The sequence below is a fragment of the Pipistrellus kuhlii genome, unplaced genomic scaffold (genome assembly GCF_014108245.1).
Source record: "Pipistrellus kuhlii isolate mPipKuh1 unplaced genomic scaffold, mPipKuh1.p scaffold_m20_p_29, whole genome shotgun sequence".
NCBI classification, from domain to species: Eukaryota; Metazoa; Chordata; class Mammalia; order Chiroptera; family Vespertilionidae; genus Pipistrellus; species Pipistrellus kuhlii.
In genome coordinates this window covers 3,887,625-3,907,031 of record NW_023425528.1, presented here as the reverse complement: position 1 = coordinate 3,907,031, position 19,407 = coordinate 3,887,625, and the positions used below count along the sequence as shown (strand labels likewise).

The 19,407-nt window shown below is 42.4% G+C and overlaps 1 protein-coding gene and 1 pseudogene across 1 annotated transcript in view; one reads left to right on the top strand and one right to left on the bottom strand.

Moving 5' to 3' along the window:
* The window catches only part of TRPC5 (transient receptor potential cation channel subfamily C member 5), a 352,280-nt gene that overhangs the window by 116,908 nt on the left and 215,965 nt on the right, over positions 1-19,407 (bottom strand). The window lies entirely within an intron of this gene.
* On the top strand, positions 16,659-18,271 carry LOC118728158 (annotated as a pseudogene).

Genomic DNA, 19,407 nt, shown 5'->3' with positions numbered 1-19,407 from the left:
TGGCTGTGACCACGGAGCTGAAGCAAGCAGTAGGCTTGGGTTTCCATGACAATGGAAGAAGCCAAGTTTCCCTGCTGCCCTGGCCAGCCCAGGCCTACACTAAAGGCTACAAAGTTTCAATTATAGAAGAAAAATAAAACCCAACAAAAATGGCAGCAGCCATGGAGCTGGAGAGAGCAGGAGGCTTGAGTTCCCCCAGTGATGAAGGAAGCCAAGCTCCAGTAGCCCTGGCCTGCCCTAGCTTCAGCTACAGAATGAGCAGGAGGTTTGGCTCTGGTCAAGGCTATGAGGTTTAAATTATAGAATATAAATAAACCTCAGATACCAGGGCCTCTTCTTGGGTTGCTGGGGTCATGGCTGGCCTGCAAGCCATGAGAAGTCCCTCGCCCAGGCCACCCTATGCCCCAAGAGAACTTTCACTCTGATCCAGGAAACCCTTCAGGGCAAACTAGCTGGCCCCCACCTGTGCACCAGGCCTCTGTCCTATCTAATGAAAATTGTCCATCACTTCAACACACATGATGGCTGCCCCCATGTGGACACAAAATGGCCAGCAGTGGAGGGCAGTTGGGAGAGACAAGGTTTGCAAGGGAGGGCAGTTGGGGGTGACCAAGCCTACAGGGAAGGGCAGTTAGGGGTGACCAGGCTGGCAGGGAAGGGTAGTCGGAGGGGAGCAGGTCTTCAGGGGAGGTCAGTTAGTTGCGACCAGGCCTGCAGGGGAGGGCAGTTTGGGGCAACTAGGCTGACAGGGGAGCAGTTAGGCATCAATCAGCTGGCAGGGGAGTGGTTAGGGGGTGATCATGCTGACAGGAAAAAGCAGTTAGAGGCAATCATGAAGGTAGGCAGGTGAGAGTTAGGAGCCAGTAGTCTTGGATTTTGAGAGGGATGTCCGATTGCCCATTTAGGCCCGATCCAGGTAGGATCAGTAAGTTGGATATCCCTTGAGGGGTCCCAATTTGGAGAGGGTGCAGGCTGGGCTGAGTGACACCCCCACACACGGATTTTGTGCACAGGGCTTCTAGTTAGATTATAATGAATCACACCATTTTGTTGTTATGTATTTTAACAGATTTTAACTAATAAACTCATTCACAAATCAAAGAACTTGTAGTATTTTAATTACTTGGTGATGATTTTGGAGACTACCAAACAGGCAAACATAACCCCACTCAGAGAATATTGTACCAGGAGTCTGAAGTTCTACTTCTGGCTTTGTCAAATAATCCTGAATGAATCTCTGAAATATAGTCTTTTATTTTTTGTAAAATGAGAGTTAAAATAAATATTCTGCCTACTTTCAATTGTAATAAGGAACAAAAAATGATTCAATTTTCAATAACCTTGGTATGGTAGATCTGACAATGGGACGAAATATATGAAATAACCTATTTTTTAAAAGAAAAATCTGAAAATGACTATATGACAATACTTGTAAGTCTATGTGACACACAAGGACTATCCAATAGTTTTACTAGATATTAGTACTTTCTAAGTGTCTTTGAAGATAGAACCTCATGGTCAAGCTAGAATTAGACATGTAATCAAGTGTGAAAACAGACACATGTTCTCTTTTAGTTTAGTTATCCCATTCCCATCTACAATTTGTGTCTGCTTTCAATAATTCTGGCACTGGAAGATAAATCTTGTCCAGGTTTTTTCAGGGCCTTAAGCTCATATAGAAAAACTTGCCTTTAAAAAGATGTCTCCAACTTGTTTAGGGGCTCCCAACATGTAACCTTCAAACCAAATGTGTTCTACCAGACCCTGGAGTGTAAGATGTTAATTATTTTTCTTCTCAATGAGTAAGCACACATAAACTCTATGTCTCCAAGGAATTTGAGAAATTTTATCTAACAGAAAAGCTGTTATATATTTGCCGTATTTTCTGGCCTATAAGACGACTTTTGAAATGAAAAAATGTCAACCGAAAATCCGGGGCAAAAGACCAAAATTGCACAAAAATTACCTGCAGATCTTGAGGGCAAAGTAAGTCTTTTCTTTGAAGTGGAGGGTAGTCTTATACAGCGAATATAGGCCTAAACCTATGTTTTAACTATAAAATTAGGGGGTCGTCCTATACGCCGGAAAATACGGTGCTCTATATTATGGAAAGATAAGATTAGTTTTCATTCATTTATGTCTGATATAAAGGATAGTTTGCCTAGTTCTACAACATCATGCATAAGGAGAATTTGTTCAATGAAAATTGGTGCTCATGTACTCTTTGTATGTTTCACTTTTTTGGAAAAATCCTAAGCCAAGGATATTTTCCCCATTGATTATTTTAAGAGAGAGTGGAAGAGAGAGTGGTAGGGAGGGAAGGAGAGAGAGAGAGAGAGAGAGAGAGAGAGAGAGAGAGAGAGAGAGGTGAGAGGGACACATCAATTGATTGCCTTCCCCACTTACCCCAACTGGTGCCAGGGATTGAGCCTGCAATCCAGGTATGTGCCATCGACTGGGGAATTGAACCCCACAACCCTCTGGTGCATGGGCCAATAATCTTATTGCTGGCCAGGACTGTTTCACCTTTTAAAAATTTCTCACCTGAGGATATGTTTTTATTTATTTTTAGAGAGAGAGAAACTTTGATCAGTTGCCTTCCATACATGCCCCAACCAGGGGTGGAACCTGCAACCTCGGTATGTACCTTGACCAGGAAATGAACCTACAACCCTTGGTGTATGGGACAACCAACATTTTATTTTTTTAAAATACATTTTATTGATTTTTTTACAGAAAGGAATAGAGAGGGATAGAGAGTTAGAAACATTAATCAGCTGCCTCTTGCACACCCCCTACTGGGGATGTGTCCGCAACCAAGATACATGCCCTTGACCGGAATCGAACCTGGGACCTTTTAATCCACAGGCTGACGCTCTATCCACTGAGCCAAACCGGTTTCGGTGACAACCAACATTTTAACGAACTGAGCCACCAGGACAGGGCTGTATGATTCCCTTTTTAAAAGACTAGATTGTGGATATTTATTTAACAGACTTAGTCTGCTTCCTCAGAGTTAGGACTTCTGAGAATAAAGTGCTGATGAACACCTGAATTATTAGAACACCAGTAGCTCACAGGATTGTTTTTCCCATCAAATACACTAAACTTGAATTACAAAAACACCCCTAAAATAAGAAAGTTGATGATGTATTCATGGTGAGAGTATTTAGTATTAAACTAGACATGTAGACTGAATAGAGACCCATTAGTGATTGCACTTGGTTCTTGAACAACAGGTTTGAACTGTCAAGGTCCAGTTATATATGGATTTAAAAAAAAATACTAAATACATCTCTGAATCTAGAGACATAGAAGCATGGAACAGACAGTTGAATCTCAGAGGAAAGGTTGAGGTGGGTTGGAAAAGATCAACCAAATAATGTGTATGTATATATACAAAACCCATGGTCACAGACAATAGGGTGGTGGAGGTTTGGGCCGAGGTGGGGGGTTATAAGGGGTCAATATGAGGAAAAACAGTACATATGTAATACTTTCAACAATAAAGATTAAGAAAAAATACTAAGTACATATAATACTGTAAATGTATTTTCTCTTCTTTATGATTTTCTTAATAGCAGTTTATTTTCTCTAGTTTATTTTATTGTAAGAATACAGTATGTAATACATATATAAAATATATGTTAATTGACATTTATGGTATTGGTTAGGCTTCTGGTCAACAGCAGGTTATTAGTAATTAAGTTTTGTGGGAGTCAAAAGTTATATGGATTTTCTTTTTCTTTTTTTTCCCACAAGGCAAAAATCTTTACTTCTACGTAGAAGGGTGTGCAGACATGGTCTGGAAGCATGCACACTGCGCAGGTGGGCTTCTCACATTTATTTATTTAATTTATTTCATGTTTTTCTTTTTTTTTTTAGTTTCTTTATTAAGGTATTACATATGTGTCCTTATTCCCATAATACTCGCACCTCCCATGTATGTCTCTACCCCCTGTTGTCTCTGTCCATTGATTAGGCTTATATGCATGCATATAAGTCCTTTGGTTGATCTCTCTCCCTTACCCCAACTGTCCTCTACCTTCCCTGATGTTTGATATTCATAGTTCATATGGTGATGCTGGCTTCATAGTTTCAAACAGAAACTGTCTCTGGATTTGTTTTTGTTCATAAGTTTATGTTGTTCATTATATTCCACAAATAAGTGAGATCATGTGATATTTATCTTTCTCTGCCTGGCTTATTTCACTTACTATAATGCTTTCCATCTGTGTCCATGTTATTGCAAATGGTAAGAACCTTTTTTTTTTTTTTTTTACCGCAGCATAGTATTCCATTGTGTAGATGTACCATAGTTTTTTAATCCACTCATCTGCTAAAGGGCACTTAGGCTGTTTCCAAATCTTCACTAAAGTGAATTGTGCTGCTATGAACCTAGGGATATATATTCTTTCTGATTAGTGTTTCTAGTTTCTAAGGATATATTCCTAGAAGTGGAATCACTGGGTCAAATGGGAGTTCCATTTTTAGTTTTTTGAGGAAACTCCATACTGTTCTCCACAGTGGCTGCACCAGTCTACCTTCCCACCAACAGCACACGAAGGCCCCTTTTTCTTTGCATCCTCACCAGCACTTGTTGTTTGTTGACTTGTTAATAGCCATTCTGACAGGTGTGAGATGGTACCGCATTGTTGTTTTGATTTGCATCTCTCTGATGATTAGTGACATTGAGCAGGTTTTTGTATGTCTCTTGACCTCCCTTCTTTCTTCTTTCGAAAAGTGTCTATTTAGATCAGTTGCCCATTTTTTAATTGGGTTATTTATCTTCCTTTTGTGAAGCTGCATGAGTTCCCTGTAAATGTTGGAGATTAAACCCTTGTCATTGATATCATTGGCAAATATGTTCTCCCATGCAATAGGCTTTCTCGTTTTATTGATGGTTCCCTTTGCTGTGCAAAAGCTTTTTATTTTGATGTAGTTGCATGTGTTTATTTTCTCTTTAGTTTTGAATGCCCTAGGAGCAGTATCAGTGAAGAAATTGCTTTGGCATATGTCAGAGATTTTTCTGCCTATGGATTCCTCTAGTATTTTTATGGTTTCCTGTCCTATTTTATGATTTCCTACGTCCTTGATCCATTTTGAGTTTAGTTTTGTGTATGCTGTAAGTTGGTGTTCTAGTTTCATTTTTTTTGCATGTATCTGTCCAATTTTCCCAGCACCATTTATTGCAGAAACTGTCTTGACTCCATTGTATGCTCATGCCTCCTTTGTCAAATATTAATTGAGCATAACGATTTGAGTCCATTTCTGGGTTCTCTATTCTATTCCATTTATCTATATTTCTGTTCTTGTGCCAATACCAGGCAGTTTTGAGAACAGTGTCTTTGTAATACAGCTTGATATCTGGTATTGCAATCCCACCTACCTTGTTCTTCTTTCTCAGGATTGCGTTAGCTATTTGGGGTCTTTTTAATTTCAGATGAATTTTTTGAAAGTTCTTTCTAGGTCTGTGAAATATGCAGTTGATATTTTACTGGGAAGTGCATTGAATCTATAGATTGCTTTGGGTAGTATGGACATTTTAATGATATTGATTCTATCAATCCATGAACCCTGTATGTTCTTACATCTGTTTATGTCTTCATCTATCTCTTTTTTCAGTGTCTTGTAGTTTTTCAGATATATGTCTTTTACCTCCTTAGTTAAGTTTATTCCTTGGTATCTTAAATTTTTTTTTGTGCGAAGGTAAATGGGATTGCTTTTTTAGTCTCTCTGTAAGTTCACTATTGATGTATAGACATGCCATAGATAGTTTGGCATTGATTTTGTATCCTGCTACATTGCTGAATTCATTTATTACATCTAATAGTTATTTTGATGGAGTCTTTCTGGTTTTTATGTACACTATCATGTCATATGCAAATAAGGACAGTTTTACTTCTTCTTTTCCAATTTGGATGCCTTTTATTTCTTCTTCTTTTTTTTTTCTCAAATAAATTTTTATTGTTCATATTAATACAAATGTTCCTTCCCCCCCCCCTTCCCACCCCACCCTCTGCCCTTTCCCCACCCCCCATTTTCCTCATCCATAGGTGCACAGTTTATGTTCAGTCTCTTCCCACACCCCCTCTCCCCTTTTCCCTAAGAATCATCAGTTCACTCCCCTTCCATACCTCTGATTCTATTATATTCAACAGTTAATATTGTTCATCAGATTTTTTTTTAAATTTCCTTGGTTTTTAGATTCACTTGTTGATAGTTATGTATTTGTTGTTCATAATTTTTATCTTTATTTACTTTCTCTTCTGAAAGAACCCCCTTTAGCAATTCATATAATTCTGGTTTGGTGGTGATGAACTCCTTTAGCTTTTTTTTTTTTTTTTAAATTAGTGAAGCTCTTTATCTGACCTTCGAATCTGAGTGATAGCTTTGCTGGATAGATTATCTTTGGCTGTAGGTTCTTACTATTCATCACCTTGAATATTTCTTGCCATTCCCATCTGGCCTGCATGGTTTCTGTTGAGAAATCAGCTGACAATCGTATAGGTGCTCCTTTATAGGTAACTACCTGCTTAGCTCTTGCTGCTTTAAATATTCTCTCTTTGTCTTTTGCTCTTGGAATCTTAATTATGATGTGTCTTAGTGTGGTCCTCTTTGGATTCCTTTTATTTGGAGTTCTGTGTGCTTCCTGGACTTGTATGCCCAATTCTTTCACCAGGTGGGGGAAGTTTTCTGTCACTATTTCTTTCAGTATGTTTTCGATATCTTGCTCTCTCTCATCTTCTGGGACCCCCATAATTCTGATATTGGATCGTTTGAAGTTGTCCCAGAGGTTTCTTACATCATCTTCAATTTTCTGGATTCTCTTGCCTTCTAGCTTCTGCAGAGGAGTGTCTTCTGTCTCTTTATGTTCCAAATCTTTGACTTGATTCTTGTGATATTCTATTCTGTTTTTCAGACTCTGTATAATATTTTTTATTTCAGACAATGTATTCTTTATTTCTTGTTGATCCCTTTTCATATCCTCATAGGTTTCATTTATTTTATCGGCCTTTTCTAGGAAACTCTTGAAAAACCTTATAAGTGTGGTTTTGAACTCTATATCCAGTCGCTTTTTGTCCTCCATTTCTTTTGTTTGTGATCTATTTGGTTTAGGCATTTTCGCAGGCAGCTTTCCAGATGGGGCGGGGTTTCAGGGTGGAGCCTACAGCTTTGGCTTCCGTCAGCCCCGCCCTATGTGACTCATGAGACTCAGGGTTCTTCAGTACTCGTTGCATGTGCCTCTGAGAGAAAGGTGCCCATGATCGCGTGCTACCAAACAATGTAGTCTCTCCCCCAATGGGCCCGAAACTGGGGTCAGTTCAGTTGGAAGTGGAGTTGGAGGTGGTGTTCAGAGTAGTCTGGAGCCCCTGTCTCCTTCCCGCCAGGGCAATCCCGCGCACAGCCGGCTGTCCCTTCTCTGAGCACAATGTGCGCGCCTCCGGGACCTCCTTTCGCTGCTCCCCGGGGTTCTACCTTACAGCCCAGCTCTCTTTGGATGAGCCAGGGTCCCCGGGGTCTGGCCTAGAACTGGGGTTCAGAGAGGTTGGAGCTGGGCCCAGCACAGTCGGAGCTTTTATCTCCTTCCCGCTAGGGAATGCCAGCCAGGCACTCAGCCTCCTTCCTCTCCAGCTCTATTCTCTCCGCGTGCGCCGCGTGTCTTGGTACCTTAGGCTCTTACAGCTCCTCCGCTCTTCCTTCTGGTTATCTCCTTGCTTCTTGTTGTAGAATTTCCAGTCAGTCGACTTTCCTGTAGTTCTGGGTAATGTCCATTTTATATTTTAGTTGTATTTTATTGAAATCGTTGTGTGCGGCTGCGGCTAGGTGCCTACCGGAGCAGCCATCTTGGATTTTCCCCCCTATTTCTTCTTCTTGTCCGATTGCAATGGCTAGTACTTCCAGCACTATGTCGAATAGGAGTGATGAGAGTGGGCAACCTTGTCTTGTTCCTAATTTAGGGGAAATGATTTTAGTTTTTGCCCATTAGTATGATGCTGGCTGTGGATTTGTCATTTATGGCTTTTATTATGTTGAGGTATGATCCTTCTATTTCCACCTTTCTGAGAGTTTTTATCAAGAAAGGGTGTTGGATTTTGTCAAATGCTTTTTCTGCATTAATTAATATGACTATGTGATTTTTATCTCTCAATTTTAATGTGATGTATCATGTTCATTGATTTGCGAATATTGTATCATCCTTGCATCCCCAGGATAAATCCTACTTGGTCATGGTGCATGATCTTTCTGATGTACTGCTGGAACTGATTTGCTAGAATTTTGTTGAGGATTTTGGCATCTATGTTCATGAGGGATATTGGCTTATAATTCTCTTTCATTGTGTTGTATTTATCCAGTTTTAGTATTATAGTAGGGTGATGCTGGCTTCATAGAATGAGCTTCGAAGTGTTCCTCTTGAATTTTTCTTGAATAGTCTCAGGAGAATAGGTTTTAATTCTTCCTTGAATGTTTGGTAAAATTCCCCTGTGAAGCCATCTAGGCTTTGTTCGCTGGAAGCTTTTTAATGGCTGCTTCAATATCTTCCATAGTTATCAGCCTATGAAATTTTTACTATCTTCCTGAGTAAGTTTTGGAAGGTTGTATTTTTCTAGGAATTTGTCCATTTCCTCCAGGTTGTCTAGTTTGTTAGAATACAGTTGTTCATAGTAGTTTTTAATAATCATTTGTATTTCTGTGGGGTCTGTTGTTATTTCTCCTTTTTCTTTTCTGATTTTGTTTATTTGGATCCTCTCTCTTTTCTTATTGGTGAGCCTGGCTAGAGGTTCATCAATCTTGTTTATCTTTTCAAAGAACCAGCTCTTGGCTTTGTTGATCTTTTCTATTGGTGGTTTTTTTTTTTTTTTTTTTTTTTTTTTTTTTTTTTTTGTTGTTGTCTCTATATCATTCATTTCTGCTCTGATCTTTATTATTTCCTTCCTTCTGCTCACTGTGGGTTTTTCTTGTTGCTCTCTAATTCTTTGAGTTGTTGAGGTAGATGATTTATTACCTTTTTTTTTTTTTTTTTTTTTTTTTTTTTTTTTTTTTTTTTTTAGGTAGGCCTTTAGAGTTATAAACTTCCCACTCAGGACTGCTTTCATTGTGTCCCATAATATTTGCAATGTTGTGTTTTTATTGTCATTATTCTTCAGGATATTTTAAATTTTTTCCTGATCTCATTGATAACCCATTCATTGTTTAGTAGTATGCTATTCAGCTTCCAAGTGTTTGAATTTTTTTCAAACGTTTTTATTGTAGTTTATTTCTAATATTTTGCCATGTGGTCTGAGGAAATGCTTGATATGATTTCTGTCTTTTTGAATTTGTGGAGACTTTCTTTGTGACCAAATATGTGGTCTATTTTTGAAATTGTCCCATGTGCACTCGAGAAGAACTTAAATTCTGTGGCTTTGTTGTGAGATGCTCTGAAGATGTCAATTGGGTCTATCTGATCTAGTCAGTCATTTAGAATTGCTGTTTCTTTGCTGATTTTTGTTTGTTTGTTTTTTGTCTAGAGCATTTATCCAGTGATGTCAGTGGTGTATTAAAGTCCACTACTATGATTGTATTGTTGTCTATCTCTCCCTTGATATCTTTCAGAAGTTTTTTTTTTTTTTTTTAATGTATTTGGGTGCTCTTGCATTATATCAGTGTTTCCCAAACTTTTGACATATGTGTACCCCTGCTATAATTTTTGTAACACTGAGTACCCCTCGTACTCATGAGAATGTAGAATTAGGCTCAGCTAAGCATGGTGCAGTGCATATCTTCACCAAACTCCGGTGCAACGGGTACCCCCACTAAACTCTTCCCATATCCCTGGGGGTATGCGTACCATACCACACTTTGGGAAACACTGCATTAGATGCATATATGTTTATCAGTGTTATATTCTCTTGTTGTATTGGACCCATTATTATTATGAAGTGGCCTTCCTTATCTCTTGTTATGATCTTCACTTTGAGGTCTATTTTGTCAGAAGTAAATACTGCTACCCTAGCTTTTTTTCATTTCACTTTGCCTGGAAGTTGTTTTTCCATCCCTTCACTTTTAGTCTGTATGAGTCCCTTTTTCTGAGGTGGATCTCTTGTAGACATCATATATATGGGTCAAGGTTTTTTTTTGTTTTTTTTTTTGTTTTTTTGCCTGTGAAGCTCCTTATTTCTTCTTCAATTTTGAATGGTAACCTTGTTGGATAGAGTATTCTTGGATTCAGTCCCTTGGTTTGCATCACTTTGTAAATTTCCTTCCATACTTTTCTGGCCTGACATGTTTCTGTTGAGAAATCATTTGACAATTTAATGGGATCTCCCTTGTATGTAACTTTCTGTCTCTCTCTTGCAGCCTTTAAGATTCTCTCTTTTCCCTTAATATTTGCCATCACAATTATGATTTGTCTTGTTGTGGGTCTTTTTGGGTTAATCCTGTGTGGGGTTTTCTTTGCTTGTGTGTCCTTTTTCTTTGCCACATCAGGGAAGTATTCTGACATTCTTTTTTCATATAGTACTTCTAATCCTTGTTCTTCTTTCTGCTTTTCTGGTACCCCTATTATTTGTATGTTGCTTCATTTCCTGTAGTCCCATAGCTCTCTTAGGCTCTCTTGTCTTTTAATTTTTTTCTCCAGTTGCAATTCAGTTTGGCTGTGTTTAGCTTCCTTGTCTTCTAGTTCACTGATTTGGCCCTCCAATTCTCCTAGTCCACTGTTGAAACTTTCCATGTGTTTTTGATTGCAGCTATATTACTCTTATTTTCTTCTTGATTCTTACATAAGTTGTTGATTTTTTCTACCATTTGGTTTATGAACTTTACTAGAGGCCCAGTGCATGAAATTCATGCACAAAGAGTGGCAGTGTGTCTCCTAGCCCCGCCTGCACCCTCTCCAATCTGGGACCCCTCAAAAGATGTCTGACTGCACATTTAGGTCCAATCCTAGTGGACAGTTGGGCATCCCTAAACAGGTAGTTGGACATCCTTCTCACAATCTAGGACTTCTGGCTCCCAACCGCTCACCTGCCTGCCTGATTGCTCCTTACCATTTCTGCCTGCCACCCTGATCACCCCCTAACAACTCCCCTGCCAACCTGATTAATGCCTAACTCCTCCTCTGCTGGCCCAATTGCACCTAATTTCCCTCCCTTGCTGGCCTGGTCACCCTAACTGCCCTCCCTTGCAGGCCTGGTCCCCCACAACTGCCCATCCTTGTAAGCCTGGTCCCCCACAACTGCCCTCCCATGCAGGCCTGGTCCTCTCGACTGCCCTCCCCAGCGACCCAGGATGCCAAGCCTTCCCGCCCATCTCCCACTCTGTTCTTGGTTGATCTAGGATTCCAAGCCTTCCCTCCACTCTCCCACACAGCCTTCCTCCCACTTTCCTGTCATTGGGGCAACCTAAGACACCAAGCTTTCCAGCCCATCTCCAGGTCTGCTCTCCCATTAGGCTTGGCCTTCCTAACTATCACCTGCTCTGCTCTGTGGTGCTTCAGGATGCCAAGCCTTCCCCCCACTCTCTGGCTCAGCTCTGCCATAAGGCTTGGCTTCCTGGATCTCTGGGATGAACCAGGATGCCAAGCCTTCCTGCCTATCTTCCGCTCAGATCTCCCATCAGGCTTGGCATCCTGGATCTCTTGGGCAACCCAGGACACCAAGCCTTCTAGCCCATCTCCTGCTCTGCGCTGGGGTGACCCAGGATGCCAAGCCTTCCCCCCACTCTCCCACTCAGACTTCCCCTCACTCTCCCAGTCGCTGGACAACCCAGGACACCAGGCTTCCAGCCCATCTCCCACTCTGCTCTCCTGGCAGGCTTGGCATCCTAAATAACTGGGGTGACCCAGGACACTAAGCCTTCCCGTCCATCTCCCGCTCTGCTTGCCCATCAGGCTTGGCCTTCCTGAACATCTCCCGCTCTGCTCTGGGGTAACCCAGGATGCCAAGCTCTCTCCCCTGCTCTCCACAGGCTCTATGGCTCCGGCTGTTGTCACCATTTTGCATATTTCCTCCTTGTTGGCTGTGGGTGTAGTCATTTTTATTGCAAAGTGATGGTTAATTTGCATGTTACTCTTTTATTAGATAAGATGACCCTTATTCTGAATTCTTTTTCTGACATATTGCATGTCTCTTTCACTTAGCTGCAATCCTGGTGATTCCTCCTTTTTTTTTTTTTTTTTTTTCCTTTGGGGGTATCTTTGTCTACCCATTTTTGGTTTCACTTACTGATCTAGATGTTGAGCTGTGCAGGGGCTGCTCCTTAGGTGGAAGTGGCTTCTCTGGCTGCAGTTGCTCCTCAGGTGGTTACTTTAACAACTGCTTCTCAGTTGGCAACAGCTCCTCTGATGGGTGCTGTTCACAGCAGTGGTGCCTCTTCTGGCTAGTGGGGGAGGCTGCTCATATAGCTGCTGTTCCTTTGACAGGGATGGGTGGGCTGATTATGAGGTTGCTACTTCTCAGATGGGAATGGGTTGTTTGTGTCCACTGCTCCTTGGACGGGGGCCAGCTGCTCATGTGGCTGCTGCTCCTCAGACAGGGGAACTGGCTTCTCACACAGCTGCTTCTCCTTGAACAGGGGCAGGCCATGTAATGCTGCTGCTCTTAGGCCTGTGGCGGGTTGGTTGTGAGGCTGTTGTTACTTGAACAGAAGTAGGCTGCTCATGTGTCTGCTGTTCACGTGGTTGCAGTGCCCTAGGCTAAAGTGTTGGGCCAGTCAGAGGGCACCCTGCTTCCAAACTCACAGGAGCCTGTGCCCTGGGCAGCTGGAACCTCGTTGACTGTGGGATCACAGCCTAGGTAGCATGTCCCCGGCAGGGGTAGCTGTAGAGTCCCAGGTGTTATCTGATGGCACTCTGGGTGGAATTGAGGCTGGGAACCCCGTTACCGAAGCTCTTCCCTTCAAAAACGCTTGGCCTCTAAGGACAAGCTGGTCTCCCAGTACTGTTTGCAATGGTAGCAGAAGCTGCTTAGTTAGGTGAACCTGATTAGCCTGCCCCTAAAGGTCCTATGGGATCTAACTGTACCTCAAACACACACACACACACACACACACACACACACACACACACACACACACCACATGCTCCTCTTTTACTCCTTCACTCACTCATGCTCTTTTCCTCACTGCCACCTTCTTCCTGACTCTATAGTTGGGTCTGGGGTGTTATTGACCCATTCGTGGATGGAGATTCCTCTCCAAGTGTCTGGTTATGTGGCTTGCTCTCAAGCCCCTTGGCCAGACCAGATAAAATTCACCTCGACAAGACACAACACAGAGGGAACTAAGCACAAATATATATACAAACACCACACACCCAGCAAAGAGGATTGGGGCAGAATTTGTAGAGGCTGAGCTTATATAGTGAAAATAATATTAAGAATTAGTTGAATATGCGGAGGACCTCAATTTAGTATTGAGGAAGTAGAAAAGGAATAAGTGGATGAGAAGAAAGAGAATGGTAAGAAAAAAATAATAATTTTACAAAAAAATAATTTAAAAAATGGTATAAAATTAAAAAATAGAAAATAAAAATAGTGATGGAAAAATAATGTGAAAAGAAATAGAAAAAGCAACAAACAAAAACAGGAAAATAAAGAAGAAAAGAAGAAAAAAAAAGAAAAAAGGGATAATAAAAAATAAAAATAAAAGTGAAAAAAGTGGAGTGTCTTTCCTTTGGTTGGCTTATGATTCCAGTCATCTGTGCTGCACTGTTTCTCAGTTTTTGGTTGCTGTGGCTAAAGATTTCTCTTTAAGTCAGTTCCTATGACCTCAAGGGGTATTCAGATTCCTTTGTATTATTTAAGGTGGGATCTGGATGTGGCTATATTAGCTGCCTGGAGACTGGTGGGAGGGGTTATCTCTCAGGAGAATATGGTGAGGGGGCTTAGATATGACTCAGCACCAGACTCGATACCACCTTTCCTGACCGCCGTCTACTCTCCCCAGATTCTATAAGTCCACAGCTACAGTTAAGTGTCTGTATCCAAAAGGTCCTATGAACTAGATTCAATGAAGAAAGGCACAGGTCCCAGCGTGAGGAGGGACTGCGTCTCTGCAAGCTCCTCTCTTCTTGCCCGCACTGCGAGGTCAGGCCAGCCCTTCAGGGTTGCCTTTGGGCTCATATCCAAAATTCAGACTCCAAGGTCTAAAATCCCCTATCTCCTGCAGTCCCATGGTCCTCCCCCCCCCCTTTTTTTTTTTCACATACAGGTGCTTTGCCTGTCCTCAGGGATGGAGTTTCTTCTTGTAGTTTCTCCCTGACCCTCTGGGTGCAGAGGTCCGGCAGACTGTCTTGCCTAGATCCTTAATTTCACCTTTATCCAAAGGACTTGTGCCCTTACCCACTGCAAACTGTCTCACCAGTTGTGTCTCCTTCACCAATTTGGGCTGAATTCCACTAATTTTAGCCACTCACTCTATTTGTTTTTGGACAAGGCTCAGGACAGGTACGTCTATTCTGTCTCCATTTTGTCTCATCAGGCTGCTCCTATAGGTGGATTTTAAACTCTGTGTGTGTGTGTGTGGGGGGGGGGGTGGAGGTGGGTGGGGGGGTGTTAATGACTCTAACTTCCACCTTGTTCATGAGTTAATTATACACCCAATTGAGACTCAGTGGAACCACAGATACTTAAAAAACTATTTCAGAGATTGGGAAGGATTATAGAATTCTTTAGTGGATATGAAGTGACAATTCAGAAGATATTCATACATTTTGATGAGTCTAAATCATGTTTTGCTGTATGGAAAAATTGTATTTGAAGTGCAAACCTTAAGGCATATCTGAATTTCAAGTTTTGCCAACTGTAGCTTAGATTGAAGATCTATAGCCATTGTTTATATATTTAACTCCATTGGAAAATTTGGAGCTAAACATATAAAGCGTGAAATAATTCTGAAATCTCTGGCCATGGGATTAAACTTTGGGCCATTATGGGGTTATTGTGAAAGTATATTATTTCCCATGAATGTATCGACATTGGAGTTGAGAGTCACTCACTCTTCTTGCTGTATTGAGTTGGAGTTTGATGTGCTCTGAAACAGTTCAGTCTATTAAATTACAGAGTTCTCATTGATTTGATTCACAATGATGAATGAATACCACCAGGCCTAAAATTGTTGATTTTTGCATGCAGTGCTATTTGGATTGCTTTTGCATTACTGCTGTATATCCCTAAACTTGAGTAGTTAAAAGGTAATACTTTCTAAGTCTTATGGACTAAAAATAATGTAGTCTGTAAAATACAAAGTTATAATTGTATGGGTTCACATTTGAAAGAAAAGTGGATACCCAAAAACTTGTACATCTTAAAAAAAAATCCCTAGTCGTGATGGTTGCCCAACAACATGAATACACTTAGTACCATTGAACTGTAAACTTAAACATGATTAAAATGATAAATTCTATTTTATGCATATTTTACCACAATAAAACAAATTACCTTTTTCTCCATTTGAATGTACATAGCCGGAGGTCCTGAAAACAGTTTTGGAATCTCTGGTGCTTAATTATGTGAGCAAGAAGAAATATAATTCCTCCTCACATCCAGGTTGGTATAATGATAGCTGAGAAACATATTGTATAAACATATAGTAACATAGAGATAATATGTAGTAACAATAATAAGATAAATTTGAAATAAGAGATGCAGGGAACAAAGTTTTAGGAAAGTAAAGGACTAAAACATGAGGGGAAAATGAGGATTGGAAGGCAGTGAATGTAGAACCCAAGGGTGAGTCCATGGTCCTATGCCAAGCAGATCCCCATGAGAGTGAGGAACTCATCACAGTGATTTTCAAATGGAAAAGTAACTAAAATTGGCAAATAAGATTATATGAGCAGAAGGGGTCAAGTGATAAAGTAGTTGGGAGATAATCTATTAATACAAAATTGATTAAATATTGCAGTGAAATTGTTTGAAAATAAATGCTTTGTTAATTTTCAGGGGGATGGAAGGCTAAATTATGAACTTTATCTGTTATCCAGTGAGATAAGGAATGCAAACTTGTGTTATTTCCTTCAATATCTATTTTTTACAGTTATATTCCCATTAACTATTTTGTTACCTGGAAGCAATTTGTGTTCTAAAAATACCTGTGATTTTTTTCTCACAAAGTGGAAAACACAATCCTAATATACAAAATCCCAGGGTCAATAAAGACCGAATGGACCACTAGTCCACCCTCTCCCCCACAACCCTCAGGCTTCATTGATCAGGGGATGGCTAATGGGGGAACTAGGCCCCTCAGGCGCCAATGAATCCATGGCAGCAGTGACTGGTGAGCAGGCAGACTGCTTGGTCCTTCCCCCTGCCCACAGGATCCCATTGATCAAGGGATGGTTAACAGGGAACCAGAGTGAGTGACACAGCTGTCAGCAGCTGGAAGTCAGGCCTATTGGTCCCTCTTCCTGGCCAATTAATCGGTGGGTGGAGGTGGGTGGAACTGGGGACTGGCTTCCTTAATAGTCCTGCAGGTACAATCTCCAGAGGACAGGCCAGGCACCAATGGACCAGCATGACCCCAACAGTGCTGTGAGCCTCCTGAAACTCAGCTTTGGGCATTGCGGCCGCTTCCCCTCCCTAGATGCTCCACAAGGAAAAAAGACACCGCCAGCAGTGCTAGGTGGTGACTGACTGTTCTCCCTGTGCTTCCTTCAGGTCACTTGAGCCCTGCTCCAGATGAAGTGTGATCATTGTACATGGAAGGAATGCAGTTTAAAAACAAAAACTGATGATCAAGAGAATGCTGCAATCAACGTCCGGCTCAGGAGAACAGAGAGAAGGGGGAATTCCCTAAGCTGGCCAATGCCAAGATATTTCTTTTTTTCTTTTTTTTCTTTTGATTTTTCACAGAGAGGAAGAGACAGGGATAGAGAGTTAGAAACATCAATGAGAGAGAATCATTGATCAGCTGCCTCTTGCACACCCCCTACTGGGGATGCGCCCGCAACCAAGGTACATGCCCTTGACTGGAATCGAACCCGGGATCTTTCATTCTGCAGGCCGACGCTCTATCCACTGAACCAAACTGGTCCCAGCCAATGCCAAGATATTTCTGAGTGACTGCCTGGCATGTGACAGTTGTGTGACCACGGAGGAAGGAGTCCAAGATTCTCAACAGAACACCAAGAACATCTTCGATGTTCTGAACCTTAAGAAATGTGATACCTCACAACTCAAGGTGCTGGCAGTGTCCGTGTGTCCTCAGTCTCTGCCTTATTTTGCAGCTAAATTCAGCCTCAATGACATTGATGCATCCAGAACACTCTACGGCTTTCTCTAAAGCTTTGGGACGCACTGTCTTTGACATGAAGACAGCTGCGGACTTCATCATCCTGGAGAGTCAGAAGGAATTTGTGTATTGTTACTGCCAGCAACATGAGGAAGAGCCATGGCTACCCATGCTGACCTCCACCTGCCCTGACTAGGACCGATATGAAGAGCGTGTGCTGGGTCATCCCATTACCCTCAACTCTTCACAGCCAAATCTCTCCAGCGGATCATGGGCTCTCTGGTGAAGGATTACTTCACCCAATGGCAGAACCTGTCCCCAGACAAGATTTTCAACATCATTGTGGTCCTGTGTCATGACAAGAAACTGTAGGTCCTTTGAGAAGATGTTCCCACAGTTTTACACAGTTACCATGGTGCTGACTGCTTGTTAACATCAGGTGAAATTGTCCAGATAATGGAGCAAAGTGACCTAGCCTTGAATGACACTACCGTGGACACTCTGTTTGGAGACATGAAGGAAAACGGGGTGAGGTTCCATGAGGGTGCCAGCTCCGATGGGCACACATCTTCAGGCACATGGGCAAGGAGCTATTCAACGAGGACGTGGGAGTGATCACCTACTGCACCCTGAGGAACAAAGACTTCCAGGAGGTCACCCTTTAAAGGGATGGAGAGGTTCTGCTATGCTTTGAGGCTGCTTACAGCTTTTGGAATATCCAGAAGTGGTGCTGAAGCTGTAGAGAGGAAAGTTCCCTTGCCACTTTGTAGAGGTCTTGACCTGCTCAGGGGATGCCTAAGTGGCAGGGGCCAGAGCTGGGCAGAGGACAGGCATGCAAACAGGGCTGCGGCAGATGGAAGGCATCTATGCTGACATCCCAGTGTGGTCTTCGGAGACCAGCACCCATGTGCAAGAGCTGTACCAGGAGTGGCTGGGGCAGGGAGGCCGACTCCCCCCGGGCCCAGACAGCCCCACACACTGCCTAGCAAGGCCCAGGGCAGCCTGCCAGGACATTAAGTGGTTAAAGGTCCAGCAGACACCCAGCCTGCAGGCTGCCTGAAGAGGGGTGTCAAACATGTGAAGTTAAGGCTTAGCACCTCTGTCATCACTTTTGTTTTCAGAATTCCCTGCTCCCCATTTGTGGGCTTCCTCCCTCTGAGGGGCATTGTAATCATCACATGGGTGTAACTAGAATATTGTACCTCGAGCGAATTGCCCCAATGCATGTATCCTTTTATCTGATGATGAAAAAAATCCCAAAGAACAAGAATGGAGACAGACTACTATCCTTTAGGCTTAAAAAAAAACCAAAAACAAAAAACCCAGAAGTGTCCTGTGAAGAGCTGAGACTTGGTTCTACCCACGCTCCTCAGAGAGATAGGATGAAAAAATTGCTTAGTTTGGCCCTGACTGTAACCACTTATGTTACTCTTGAAGGTGTCTTTGCCACAATGTGAATAAACTGCCACCTTTTGGAATAGGAGCTCATAGGAAAATCCAAATTCCCAAATTTTCCTGAAACAGATCTATGTTCTGCAGCCGTGGTCATCGTCCTGAGATCAAGGTCCTGTCAACCAGATCCTGTCGCAGGGAATCAGGGGGCACTGGAGTGGAGGCACCCCCATGCCCTTTTACCTTCAGGGATTGAGCTGAACTCACTTTGGGGGAGGCCTGACAAGTGTGACAGGTGTCACAGATGGAAGGATAGAGAATGGAGAGTTGGACAACCTGCTTGGTCCCTCCCTGGGTGGAGTCAGGCAGATGAAGGCCGGCCAGCCCACCCCACAGTTGGGTGAGATAGTGTCCTCTGTGTCGACCTCTCACCCCATGGGCCTGGCAACTCCCCTCAGCTCCGGGCAGCCCTCTGCGTTCCACGACAGTGCACTCTGCCCTCACATGCTGCTCACTCTAAGTGAGAAGGAAGAGAGCAGTTGGCCCATAGAAAACTACATAGAAAGACAGAGCTGACAGCTGTTGAGTGAAGTGGCAGTGGCAGGAGCTTCTCCTGCCTCTGTGGCAGCACTAAGGAGCAATAAGCTGAGTGGTAAGGAGCAGTGAGCAGATGGATGATAAGGATGAGGGGTTATGGATTGTGAGAGGGAACGGGCCTAAGCTGGCAGGCAGACATCCCCTGAGGGGTCCTGGACTGCGAGAGGGTGCAGGTCGTGCTGAGGGACATCCCCCAGTGCATGAATT